At 48.6% G+C, this 13191-nt stretch overlaps 1 protein-coding gene across 2 annotated transcripts in view; it reads left to right on the forward strand.

Annotated features, from left to right (window-relative positions):
• Positions 1–3276: 3276 nt before the first annotated feature.
• The window catches only part of LOC131670322 (PH domain-containing protein DDB_G0275795-like), a 28907-nt gene continuing 18992 nt past the window's right edge, over positions 3277–13191 (forward strand). Inside the window, exons 1-2 of one of the 2 annotated variants that reach the window (XM_058945833.1) lie at positions 3315–3326; positions 3593–3721. The gene's annotated coding sequence lies outside the window, so the exon portion shown is untranslated. Of the gene's footprint in view, positions 3722–13191 lie in introns of both variants that reach the window. The other variant, XM_058945832.1, reaches the window with a different exon arrangement.

Consider the following 13191-nt stretch of genomic DNA (forward strand, 5'->3'; position numbering starts at 1 on the left):
AGCACGCCAAGATAAAAAGACATTCGTAAGCTGCTGCTGCCGCCGCCGCTGTTGAAAATTGGCCCATAAATTAGGTCGTGAGCGCGAGCGAGTGTTTCGGCCGATCGACCAAGTGGAAAGCGCAGCGAGCCGTGGTCTAAGTCGAGCCGTTAAGAAACTGATTACAGAGTTATCGGCTGCCATGCCATGCAACCTCTGCCGTCTGGCCCGTCTGGCCCGTCTGGCCCGTCTGGCCCGTCTGGCCCGTCTCGATCTCTCTTCTCGATTCTCGATCCGACGGCGAAGACCGATGAAAGTAGGATCCCACGAGTCGACCGATCGCGACTGCTCGGAGGCGTGCCCTTATTCCGATGTCAGAACGGCTCTTCCATAGTAAGCGCGACTCGCCGCTGACAATTCCGACGTTCGGCCGCGGCTCGGTCGGTAACGTGCCGATCGCAGCCTCGCTGGGCAAAACAACAGCATATACGACCTACAGCCACGACCTTCGCAAGCCCTCGGGAGTCAATCGACACGCGCCGTGGACTCAGTCTTGGATTTGTAATCTACCGTAGTTTGTCGGCTCTCCACGATCGACAGATCGACAGGACAGCAGGTCTCGCGACACCATAGCTGGCCCTAACGACGAGCCGGAGCGTGCCGACACGCACGCGAAGCACATGAAAATTAATGCCCGAGAATAATTGAGCGAGCCCAAGAGCCGAGATTCCAGACGGCGAAAAACGCCAGCGAGAGAACAAGACTTTGCTTTAAGCAACTGTTTTCGAGGTATTTGCAAAGCAAATTTGAGCCCCGACGCAGGAGCTAACTCGAGTCCCGCAGCTAAAATCTTAACGCGTACGCTGCATAAAGAGCAACCCTTTTCTCCTCCGTTCTCCGCGGCCCGAGGGACGTCTTTCAATCTCTCTTTTTATCCCCGGCACTCCTCTCTCTTATCCCGACTTCGTACGCTTGTTCTTGTTACCGAGGTCCGTAACCAAATACGTATACTCGGGTCAGATAGCTGCATTTTTACGAGGTCGCGCGGAAATCAGTGAGCCTCTTTGCATCGTTCGGTAATCCTCAACTTAAAAGCTCGCTCTATCAACCGTTTCACACCTCGACTGTCGATTATAATATCTTTGATGCAGTCGATGCTTCGCATTGTTTCGCCAGCGCCACAAGCAACTTGGTGCGCCACAATCACAGCAAGAGCAACAGCAAAGCAGCAGCAGCAGTTTCTTGACACCTAACAGCGACTCTGCTCTCGGCTCGGTGTACTCCAATCGGCCGCAGTCTGTTTACGTTGTCCGAGACAGTGGCAACCAAGTAGCTGCTTGTATAGTGGCTAAGGCGTTGATTAGCTCCCAAGCGGCCCATTCGCTCAAAGCCAGCCTACAAAGAAGTGAAAGTCGGTCGAGTAGCCCCATTCCGACATGCTGTATCGCTAACAAATCAACGCAGCGATGCGAACTCTGGCCGACGCGAGCTCGATCGCTCGTCGCCAGCGTGGAACGGAAGCCCGTGCCAACTCGCGTTTTTATCTTTCCGCCTGACCCTGGATCGCGTGCGTCAGCTTCCAATGAGTCGACGGATCGACGGCGGCAGCTAGCCGGGAAAAGAAGAACTCCTCGTCCGCGTCCGGAGAGAGGAGATAATAAGCAGCGCGCGGGTCGCGGACTCGCCGAAATCGAACCCGCTAATAGCCTAATGAGCAAGCGACAGCTCGGTCGATAAAATCGATGCGCGTCAGGAGCGAGGAATAACGGCGGATCGAAGCCTTGTCTGCTCTCTCGCTTTCTCAGCGATGCACTTTCAAGTTAGGCGCTCGCTGTACCGAGCCTCGTTATGTCGCTAACTTTCGCCCGCTGCTTACGGTCGCACCTCCAGTCTCAGCGGTCTGCCTCTCGCGAGCTTCTCTCTCACTTTTTCGCCGCGTGGCTTTTCTTAATTTTCACTCAATGATCGCGGCGCGATCACGATTACATTCCGCCGAACTTTCCGCTATTCTAGTTACGCACGCGCGTGCCGACAAAAAGTTTATTCGTTAAAAACGTAATAGCTGTCGTACACATCGAGTACTTGGCGAAAGGATTATCCGAGATTACGCTTCCGTACATTCTGCTGCCCAATAAAGTCACAGAGGAAAACGTAAATATATTTGAGCGTCGTATTGCGTCGGAAACATATAGCTTTATATTGTCGTGAATGTTCGACCGACGATTTTTTCCATTCCAGGTGACAACGTTTCCTTTTTCATAAATATGAATAAACAGTGGTTTGAAAGATCGATTCATAAAAATAGAAGTTGACTTGCAGCCATTGGATTATAAAAGCTGAAAAATACAATCGTCGGGGCATCACTCGCGGAAGAGTAAATAGTTAAAGTGACTTTGAAAATGCAGCAAGTCCTTGGAAATTTTGAAAATGCAATAGACTGCATAAAAATGGGAATAAAAGTGGGAAAGGAAGTGTAGCTTGCACGATTTCAAGCATTTGTTCGGTAATGCGCTTATTCATGTAGACATTCAGATCTACTGGAAAAATGCAATACTCGTGCAGGAATTTGTCAAGCTCGCGATAAATTGGCACCGAAAAAAGAAAAAAGAAAAAAGAAAAAAGAAAAAAGAAAAAAGAAAAAAGAAAAAAGAAAAAAGAAAAAAGATAAAAGAAAAAAGAAAAAAGAAAAAAGAAATAAAGGAAAAAGAAAAGCCCAGCGAAGGGCGTTATTCAAGTGATGAAAATGAAGATTATATCGACGGAAGACAAGCTTGTACGTCGAGTTTCAAAAATACACCCGAAGCAAATAGACGTCGAGTTTGACGGAGCGGGAGAGGGTGACACAATGGTAAATTCATACGCTTGATGGGAGGGCAATTTCATACGAGTCGATGTAAGCAGAGTGTGGGTGAAAAAGTGGCTGATACGAAAGCCGGAAAGTGCCGACACGTGGGGTTAACCGAGAGTGGCGGCGCACGCGATCGGCCGGAAGCTCGCGAAAGCAATCTCTCGGGGGCGTCCAGCGCGGAGCGCGCAAAGGTACGCACGCGCGCACCGGCGGCGTTGCTCGGAGCAAGCATCGGTCGCCGAAATCATTCGGAAAGATCGCGATTCCGAGTCGATGGGGAAAAAGAGAAAAACGCGGCGAGTCCGGCGAGTCCGGCGCCTCCCCACCCCCGCGAGCATCAATCTAAACGGCGCGCGCGGACGCACCCCCACCAGCCGTCAAGCGAAGCGCGAGCAGAGAGTGGCAGCGCGCGGAGGCGGGCGACGCGCCGCTGCCGGCGCGCGCGGTTCAGCCGAGTTCAGTACGCCACACGAGCCCTCGTGCTCACGTGCCCGACAAGGTGCGCGCTCTCGACGACGCTGCACTGCCGCTGCGATCGCCCTTCCTCGGCCTCCCCTCCGCCTCCCCGAGCCCCGCTGCCTCTTCTCGCTGCAAGCTCTCCCGTGCCTCACACGAGCTTTCTCACGAGTCACGCGTGCTTTCGGTGTTCCGCCGCCCGCACGAGTGAGCCGAATGGACGCCGTCGCCGGCGAGAGACTTGCAGCGCGAGGGTCATTCGTGGGGGCACGCTAAGCGGCCGCTTGTTGACCATTCTTGTTCTTGCAGCGCACGAACAAGTGGGAACTCGGCCGAGGAGAGCGCAACGAGAGGAGGATCAGTATTGCGGCGTGGCGTCCGTGCTCGATGTTGCTGCTGTTGGCCGCGACGCTGCTGAACCCACCGGATAACTCAGAGGTCAGAGCCTTTCAGCTATTTTTCGTCGTCGCGCGTCTGTCGCTAAGGGGTCATTAGGCAGACGTGTGCGTTGGCGTGGGCGACCTCTCCTCCGGTCCTTTTGTGTTGCGTGCCTTCCTCGTCGCTCGTTCGCCGAGCACAATGAAAATGAGAAGGGGCCGGGGCTAGGCAAACAAATATCCGAGACCACGCTCGAGAAGGAAAAAGAATGCCGAGTGAGAGCCCGAGCGAGCTCCTAATTTACGGACAAAATGGAACGCAAGAAAGGGAAAGTCAGCAGCCGACGTATCGTTCGAGTTATTTCAGCTGGAAAGTTATTCCATCGGAATAATTCGGGCTTCTAGGGTAGCAGCGTGTTAACGAACTCGTCGAAGAGCTCTCCGTCTCTCTCCGCCAAGTATTTTAGTCGGTTGCCGCGGTTTCCGCAAAATTAGCTACCTTCCCGACGAGATAATCCCAGAAAGTCGGAGCCAAACTTGCGCCGAAGCTATATTTCAATTAATTACATTTCCCGCGACTTGCTTGCCTTCGCCGCTGAGCAACTGCGCGCCGCAGGCACGAGGCAAAGAAACTCGCGAGAGCTCGACCCACTGACCTGGCGCTGCCGAGGCGGCGCACATAATGAAAGATCTCCGATTGCATTTCAACTTTCTCGCAGACCTCGCACCTGCCTCGAGCGAGCGCAGCATTTTCTGCCATCGCGGCTGCCCGATTGGTTCCACGTCGATGTCTTTACCTCCGCGAGCCTCGTTTATTCCTCTTACCCGATTCTTTTTGGCCCTCGCTCCATGGCTTTTCCGACGATTTTCCTTCCAACAACTTGGCAGCGAGCTTCGCTCTTGCTTCGTGCAACCTGATGTTTCCGTCGAGTATTAACCTACTTTCCTTACATATAAATTCGAATACCCCATTCCGCTCGGAAGGCAAACATACACGCACACACGCGAGCGTGCGCATGTGTAGCGAAACATACTGGCATTACGCTGGCACGTTCCTTTCTCGGCAAACGACATTATCAAACATACATCTCTCGCGCGCACGCGCGCGCAACAATCGTATTTGCCTTCGGGAAGCATCCTTCCGCAGACTTTTAATGCAAAGCAAACGCGGCGAACGCCCGTATTTACGAACCGTCCATTAGGATTTTTCAAAACTATTTTCCTTTCTCGCGTCGACTCGCGCAAGCGCCCGCGCTCGCTACACCCAGCGCGGCGCATGTATGCGAGTCGGCCTGATGGGGGAAGCGAGCACAATTTCCCTCGTGGTCTTTCGCGATCCCGCGCGGCCTTAATTGTCAGTACCCGGGCACTCTAGCAATTCCAACTGAGTGTGCGCTTACAGAGTTGTCGATGTGCATTAGGGCTGCGCGCGCCGCGATCGAATTTTCGCCTAGACGTCGCGGAGTCGCAGCAGAGAACGCGCGCGCCGGCGAAACTCATCGGAACAGTTTCGGACGCAGCGGCCCGTTGTTGAGATCGGACGGGGACAGATGGGCGCCGATTTCGCGAATTTAATTAATGGGGGCGGAGGGAGGGGGGGGGGGCACCAGGCTAATCCCCCGACGGAATGATCTCTTCCTTCCTTTCCGAGGCTGACAGTCCGCGCGACCGGGCCGTCATCAATGCAAATTGACCGTGGACATCTTCAAGATGACAATTTTCAAATGTGCAGCTCGACGGAATGACGGCAGAGAGCGAAACGAATGCGCCGCTTAACCGCAACTTATTCAACATTCTATCGCTGCTAATTAAAAGCTCGGCTAGTTCGCGTTTCAAGTCCAGTTCAAGTTGAGAATGTAAAAGACGGCAGCGAAAATAAGTGCAACCGTGATATGCCAAGTACGCGAGCAACGGATAATGTGGCTACACGAGGGTATCTCTTCTATTTTGCTCAATTTCAGAATAAGTTTTGTGGAACGATTAAAGTGTAGACTACTACCTCTGAAGAAAATTGTATTATCCTTACTATTAGCGCTCTTCAGGGGTAGATAGTACTTTCTCTACGTAATACTCGTGTGTACACCTCTTTTTTCGTAAATATATACGTACTAACCACAGATTTATCATAGTCTGACTGCACGCAGCTTATCTGTTCAAGTGAAAAGGTGATAAATTTTCATAAGATCTGTGTAAAGTGTAATATCTTACACAAAGCAAAGTAAAGAACATTAAACTGGAAAATTTATACCGCGAAACAGTATGCCGCTTTCCTCTGTCTTGCTTTATGAACAGCTATTTTTTTAACGTTGCGTAGATAAGATAATTTACTAAAAATACAACGAGTGCTTTTAATAGCTTGAACGAAGTAAAACGGTTTGTCGTATGATAAATCACCGTCTAACGCACATCCTTTGAACAAAGGTAAAATTGGCATGCAGGTGAAATAAAATTTTCAGTGTACACAAATTGTAATTTCCATTAAGACTGAGAAGCGCCAACTTGAAACTTGGTAAGATGCGCTAGGTCCGCCACTAGCAAAATGTTCGGTGCTTCTTAGTTACAACCGAAATTGCTGACAGCGACAAAATTCACATGAAAGATCGAAACATTTGAAATTCATCACTACGGCGAAGCCCCTACAATAATCCCTTACGTACACGTACGAAAATAACGGCTGATCAGCTTCATCTTACAATCAGGCACGTGTTGGCGTCACGTGGTCAGACTCGTCGTGACAATACGATTGATAGCATTGACTGGCGCGTTACGAGTATCGTACGTACACTAGAAATACCTGAGACCAAATCTCCACTAAGCAACAACACTCAAACGGATGACGTTGACTAGATTATGAGTTATCGACAATGTAACTTTTTGAAAAGTACACGAGAGTCGCGCTGAAAGCTTATTTCGGGTGATGGACGAGAACATCGACTCTCCATTTCGCTAATAGAAAGGTCGCATGACCGCTAATAGAAAGGTAACGCGCGGAAGTTCGAGAAAAAGAAACGAGTGAATTTCGGAGGAATCCGGAAGAGTGTTACGCGGTGGCTTCTCGCACGCGAGCCGTGATAAGAAACGTCCGCAACGAGGCTACAGCGAAGCTGACGTTGCGTTTTCCGGGCCGTGCACGGCCAGAAGCAAACCTCCGCGAATTTGCGCGTGTTGTTACGCCATTAAAGGCTGCTCAAAAAGCACGATTAGGCGCGCTGTAAAAACATTTCGCTCGGGCCACTCTTGAAATAGATTGCGGTCCGGCGTCTTCGGGATGGATTAGACGGCCAGCGTAAATTACAGTGTCAAGAGAGGTTGATTAACGACGAACCGCAGTCTCTCGGGCGAGCGACGCGCGTGAAAAATGGAGTAAAGATCAATTGCGTGTTATGGTCAGTGTGCGTACGAACGACAACGAAAAGCGCGAGCCAATGAATTAATAAATAAGGAAAACGCGGGCCGCTCGAAAGTCATCGCCACGCGAGTCGGCAATTACAAAGGAATCTCCCGCGCGCTAATAAGAGCAGCGCACATGATAAACGCTTCGCCGGCGTTCTTCGAAGAAAATCCTTAACGAGCGTAATTGCGAGGAGTGTGGCGGCGAAGCTCATTAAAGAGTCGGAGGCTTGCCTTGTCGCTCGTTACGGTCGGGCCTGGCACGCTGCTGGCCCAGAGCCAGAAGCGCGCTCGCATCGATTGGCCCGCACCGGGCTTTCCGCTTGTTTTTTTTTTCCTCTCCACGCCCCGCTGGATATTCCGGCCAGACGGTTTCTGTTATTGCGGCCGCGCGTACGTATGATCGATCGCTCGCGCTCCTTGCCGCGGCCGATATTTGCGCCGACGGGACGGGCGACATTGTTCCCCCGATTCGCTCGACGACGCTGCGACGTGCGTCGGGCTCTTCCGTCCGCGGGCGTGCGCGCGATCTCAACAAAAGCGCCGAGCCGCGAGAAATGATCGATCGATAGCGAGGCCGATTCGCGAGAGGGGGCAAGCTTCGGAAGCCGCTCAATAGCGCGCCAATTTCTCGCGGAATAACAAGTTGCGCGCGGCCATCTCAATCAAGTTTCACCTTCCTTATACGCGTTCATGGCGCTTTTCTTATTTCAACTCAAAGCCATTGTCTTTTCAGTATGAAAATCCTTCGACATCATCCCACAAGCACCTTATTATCCGCGTATAATGGCCACTCAAATTCCTTTGGGAGAGCTACTAGACCGAGATATTCTTTTGTGAAAACTGCTCTGCGTTTTTTATCAAAAATTGCCCTCGTTAATCCTGTAGTCACCTCGAAATTTTGCGCGGATGCAAATTCAAATGTAAATTATGCTGGTACTGTTTCCTACGAGTCCTACATTGCGCTCGCGAAGGGATATTTCTTTTTCACGTTGTTTACTTCAGTTGAAAGAAAGTTTGTCAAAAAATTTAATTTCGATCAACACAAAGTTCAACATTCAAAGTCTCGTCGCTTAGGCGCTCCATGTCGCACAAAAGCCTGCATGGATTTACATGCAGCGAGATGCACGCTAATGCGAAACGACGCGTGGAAACTCGCGAATTTCCGAAGCGTTTTCGCGCGAAAATTGGAACAACATGCTCCTCCAATGCTTATGGATTATCTCGGCAAGTCTGTTTTACTTGGCGCGAGAATCTTAGGCAGCAAAGAGAGAGAGGAGAGAGAGAGAGAGAGAGAGAGAGAGAGAGAAAGCTACAAACTTTTAACTAAATTCTGATCCTAAGTTGATTACCATAGTAGCGCGATGTGTCGTGTCTGTGAGCTTTGGATTTTCGCGTCGAGTAGTTATGAAGCATTTGACCTATTTTTTATCTCTGTTGCTGTATTTCATCTCCAATGGCATTACTGGCTTATTTATAAATTCCTGACAAGATGTTATCAGATTCTGTTAAATTTTACAGATTGAATTCACCCTTGGAAAAAGGTATCGCGAATGAAAATTATATAAGAAACTACGACGAAAAATTAAAGATTATAAATTTCGAAAATGTTAACGAACGTGACTGATGATAAATTAAATTAATATTTCATATATAATTATAACCACAGTTGCTCTAATATTTTTATTTTGTAATTGCTTTATTCTCTTTGTTCTCATCACGTTATTATTTGATAGATAATTGAGCGCTTCAATTCACACGAATATTTTTTAATTTGTATAACTCCGTATCACGATGTTCTTTCAATACCTATAGATTTACTACTGCGATAACAATCGTTTAGGTAGTTTTTTTTGTGTTTCTCTTTAAAAAATATATTTTAATAATTCAAGTTATCGAGGCGACTCGTCGCGACGGTATACTTTTAGAATAGACGCTCCTCTAAAAGTACTTTCTTACGTAGTGTAAAAAGTCGAAGAAATGAGAAATATGAAAGCTGTCAATTCGAAGTAACTACTGTTGTTGAGAGCCTGTACATCTGGCACTTATTAGCTTTAAAGTACACTTACACGACACGTTCGCGAGATGAATTTGTCTGCGTTGAGACAAAGCTCCTTGCCGATAAAGAGGAGGCAATAACGTTCGCACAGGCTGAACGCGCAGCGTAAGAGCCGGCGGATGCAACGCACACCGATGTCGCGCGGCTCATGCTCGCGTCTCGTTAAGACAGTTTGCTACTCGAGGAGGCCAATTTCTGGCTCAAGATCAAAGCCTGCAAATCCGTCGCAGCTCTGGAATTCCGGTCGGGACAAACCTGCAGCCGAGGTCTGCAATCAAAGTCTGACCGCGCGTGCAATTTGACTACTCGCTTGATTGCTTGAATTCAGTTTGGCCAAGCCTTTAGCTTGATTTTTTCGGCCAACTCCGGGCGGCGCGCATGCATATGCAACGCTGCCAGGGGCGCACAGGAGCGAGGTTGGGTTCGGGCTGGAGAGGCGCAATTTCGGCGTACGCATATCGAGTTGATAACGCGATCAAAGTTGGCCCGCCGGCCTTGGCGAATCGCAGGTACACGCACGGTAAGTTGCAATTAATGTATTCGCGCGGCGCATGCATATGCAGCGCCAGCTGAATATCGATCCGCGATCGCGACGCCGCGCGACGCCGCGCGACGCACGCGCGTGTCAATGATCAAGCCCGCGGCTGCGATTGCGTCAAGATTCCAGCTCGATTCAACAAGTTAGACGGCCGCTTAGTTAGTGCAGCAGAAGCGCCGTGAAACTCGGCAGATCGGTGGTTTATATCGGAGTGCCGCGCGGCCAGAGACAATTATAACGAATTCGCGGCCGCGAGCGCGCGATTCCCGTTGGTCAGCAGCTCACCGACCCGCCGACGACCTACTGCGCGCAGCCGTTCGCGGCGCCGTTTTTCCGGCCTGCCCTCGCCACCGCACCAGCCTCCATTGGCGCGCACACCTCTTTCAAGCCGCATTCGCTCGTTTGCGCTTGTTACTCGCGCTATTTTTTCGCGTGCTGCTTTGCCGTATTTGATTGTCGGGCTTCTAGACAAAATCAATTTGTTGGATTCGACCGCACCAGAGAAACCGTTGTGCAATTACGAAAAACAGTTTAAGCGTCTTTTCTATTTTCGTTCTTGTCTATGGTTTGTTTTTTCAAAAGTGAAAACAACAATTTCTCGAAGCAATTATCGCTAAAACCATCTCATGCCGGTCGGTATCACGGACAGCGCAGCAAACACATTTACTATAGGCTCGCGTGGAAACTCAGGTTTCCTAGCTTTTTTGAGGGGTTTCGAGCAAATTGCAAAGGTATATGTGTATAACTTGAAATATGCTTATAATTGAAAATGTATTATTATTCTACAATTAGAATACTTTATCGGGTGATTTGTGCGGATGGCATAATACTCGAGATATTTCAATACCGATAGAAATTCCGAAATTAACAGAGGCCAAATGGAAACGACGGAATAACTGTAACATTACTCTTCACCAGAAGAAAATTAAGGACTCCCTATCTACGTTCCTTGCCATTTGACGGGTCGGTACGTTGGAGTTTCTTCGTTTATTTCACGTCTGCTACGTAGAGCGAATCACGCGTTCACTTCGGTCGGCCGCGACACGCGCACGCACCTCAAGGGCAAAGGTAATTAAGCAGAACAAGCGAAAAGAGCAAGGCTTTCCGTTTCGTGGGCATAAAACGCCAGGGTAATCCGATTGTTTGGAACAGCTCGACGTGTCTCTGGGAGACCGCGACAATTCAATTTCACCCCGGAAAGATGATGCTTCGCGTGATCTTCCACAAACGTATCGATCGTAACTTGGCAAAGTTCGCGCGTGGTTCGCCTTTAGAAATTCAGTTGGATGCGTAAGAAGCTGAATCTTTGGAGGACGACGAAAATCGCGGTTAAATAAAAATTTCTTGTTCGACCAGAGAGCTCGCTCTGTTTCTGCGTTCCTTTTTGTAACGCACGGGATAGAAGCCACGCTGATAATATTATGAATTGGCACGGTCGACTCGTGCCGGTCATTTTACTATCTAATCTCATATTCATGAGCTAATTACTATTCATTAGGGCTTGTTTACGCTTGACAAATTTATTGCTCATTATTGGGCCATTCATAATTTATTCGGAAATTAAATGATCGAGGGATCCTGGGCGGATCTCGGCTAGTAGCTAGCACAGCTATATTTTTCACTGGCACCTTTTCTACTTGTTTTTTGGCACAGTTCGAGTTATTAGAGTTTCTGACATTATGAAGCTTAGATTTGCTTTTATGCGAACCGTTTCTACACTTTCTTTCGTCTCTCCTTTATTGAGAAAACTTTATTGTAGTTTTTTCCCCTTATAATTCAGTAAGATTGTCAAACAAGTTGTTCGGATGACTCAGTTTTGTCAAAAGAACTAAGGAAAACACGTAGTTTTCGGAAAATAAAGCGAACGGCAGTTGTACAACAACGATTCGAGAGTCAAAGAGGAGATAAAAACAAAGTGAGAAGAGCGACAAAGGATCGCGAAATAATGAACTGGCTAAAAGGCACAAAGACTCTTCAAAAGTAACATCCAATGGTAACGTGTGGATCGTTAATAAAGGATCGAATAATCATCGCCGACAAGCGTTGCGAGTGGAGCGTTCCCTTTCTCTGGAGATTCGAAAGACTGAAAAAGAAGAAGTGTCGAGGCTCACTCGATTATACCGGCCGCTTTGAATATCGGATTGAATGGGATATGACCTCGATTCGTAGTCATTCAATATACTTAATTCCGTTTGATCCTTTTTGATTAGCCACCTGCACGCCTATGGGCCATAATTAACCTTCTTCTTCGTTAGGATTTTTTTTCCGGCGCTGCTGGTGTGTTTCAATAACAATATCGCGTGTCTCTTTGTTTGCGAGTATATTGTTTTTTTAATACCTGATAGCGTTGTTGCAATATTTATTCGCGATCGAACAAGTTCATCGCAAAATTTTTCCAATTACATTTTCAATAAAAACAAATGCGAAGTCGCCGAGGAAATATATATAATGCGCGCAAAATCCCTTGGACGTCGATGCCCGACTGAATAATGCACGGGCCTGGCATCGTTTCAGCCTTTTCAAAGAGAAATTTCAGTTCGTTAAAATTTTAATTTGGAAAAATGCTTCATTAAGAGCGCCAAAGTCAAATCTCATCTCACTCACTTGGTGGCGGGAATATACACAAAAGAAAAGAAAAGTTTCCAACGCGAAATCTCATAATCACTCAAAGACTTATCTGGCCCGGCGTCGGATTCAATCAGCCAGGATTAAACAGACTCGAAAAAAAAAAAAAAAAAGAGAAGTTCTTTCGTTCAGTGACATGCAAATCTGTCGTCCCTCGGTAATCGTATTTGTCAGCTCCAAAGTGGAGAATGATCAATCAGCGCAACCCAATTAATTAATCTCGACGAGGCGGCAGGCGACGAGCGGTAACCACACTTGTCAAGCAAATCGACAAAATGCGCAGCTTTTCAAACTGCAATCGGGCGTCGCGCCGGCGCGCCCAAGAAATACATGTCGCGCGAACCGAAAGTACCGAAAGTTGCAAGCGCGATGAATTGTTATAGCCATCTTGCGGATTAAAATTCTCCAACGACGCGGGCGGACGCGGGCGGACGCGGGCGCGCCACGACGAGCGCTCGACAGCGGTATCTTAACATTTGGAGGACCCGCTGCCGCTGCAGCCCCGAGGCTTCCGTGAACTTGGAATTAACTTTCGTCGTCGCTTGTTAAAAGTTTAGCGATACAAGTTCAGGTGTCGGCTCCGGATGGGAGAGTCAACAAGATGCCTTTACTGCGATTGATAGATCCGCAGCACATCGTAATTTAAGTTTTACCCCTCGAGGGTCCAACTCTATTTCATACGCTTCTCCTAGTTGAGTACACTGCAACTTGCCGCGAACTTTCAATTTTCATAATTGGCGATTACGAAAGATCAATACTGAACGCGCAAGAGCTACCGTCGATTAGCCTTTTTACGAGCCGATTTTTTCGCGTTCTCTGCAAAACCAAGTGCTTTGTGGCTTGCCCGAACAGCTCGATACGTGGGTCTTTTACAAAACCGCGACTTGCTAACTCGCGTGCACAGTGGCGGCGTTTCAAA

Source organism: Phymastichus coffea, unplaced genomic scaffold (genome assembly GCF_024137745.1).
Source record: "Phymastichus coffea isolate CEN01 unplaced genomic scaffold, Cenicafe_Pcof_1.1 PCOF00108, whole genome shotgun sequence".
In the NCBI taxonomy this organism is placed as follows: Eukaryota; Metazoa; Arthropoda; class Insecta; order Hymenoptera; family Eulophidae; genus Phymastichus; species Phymastichus coffea.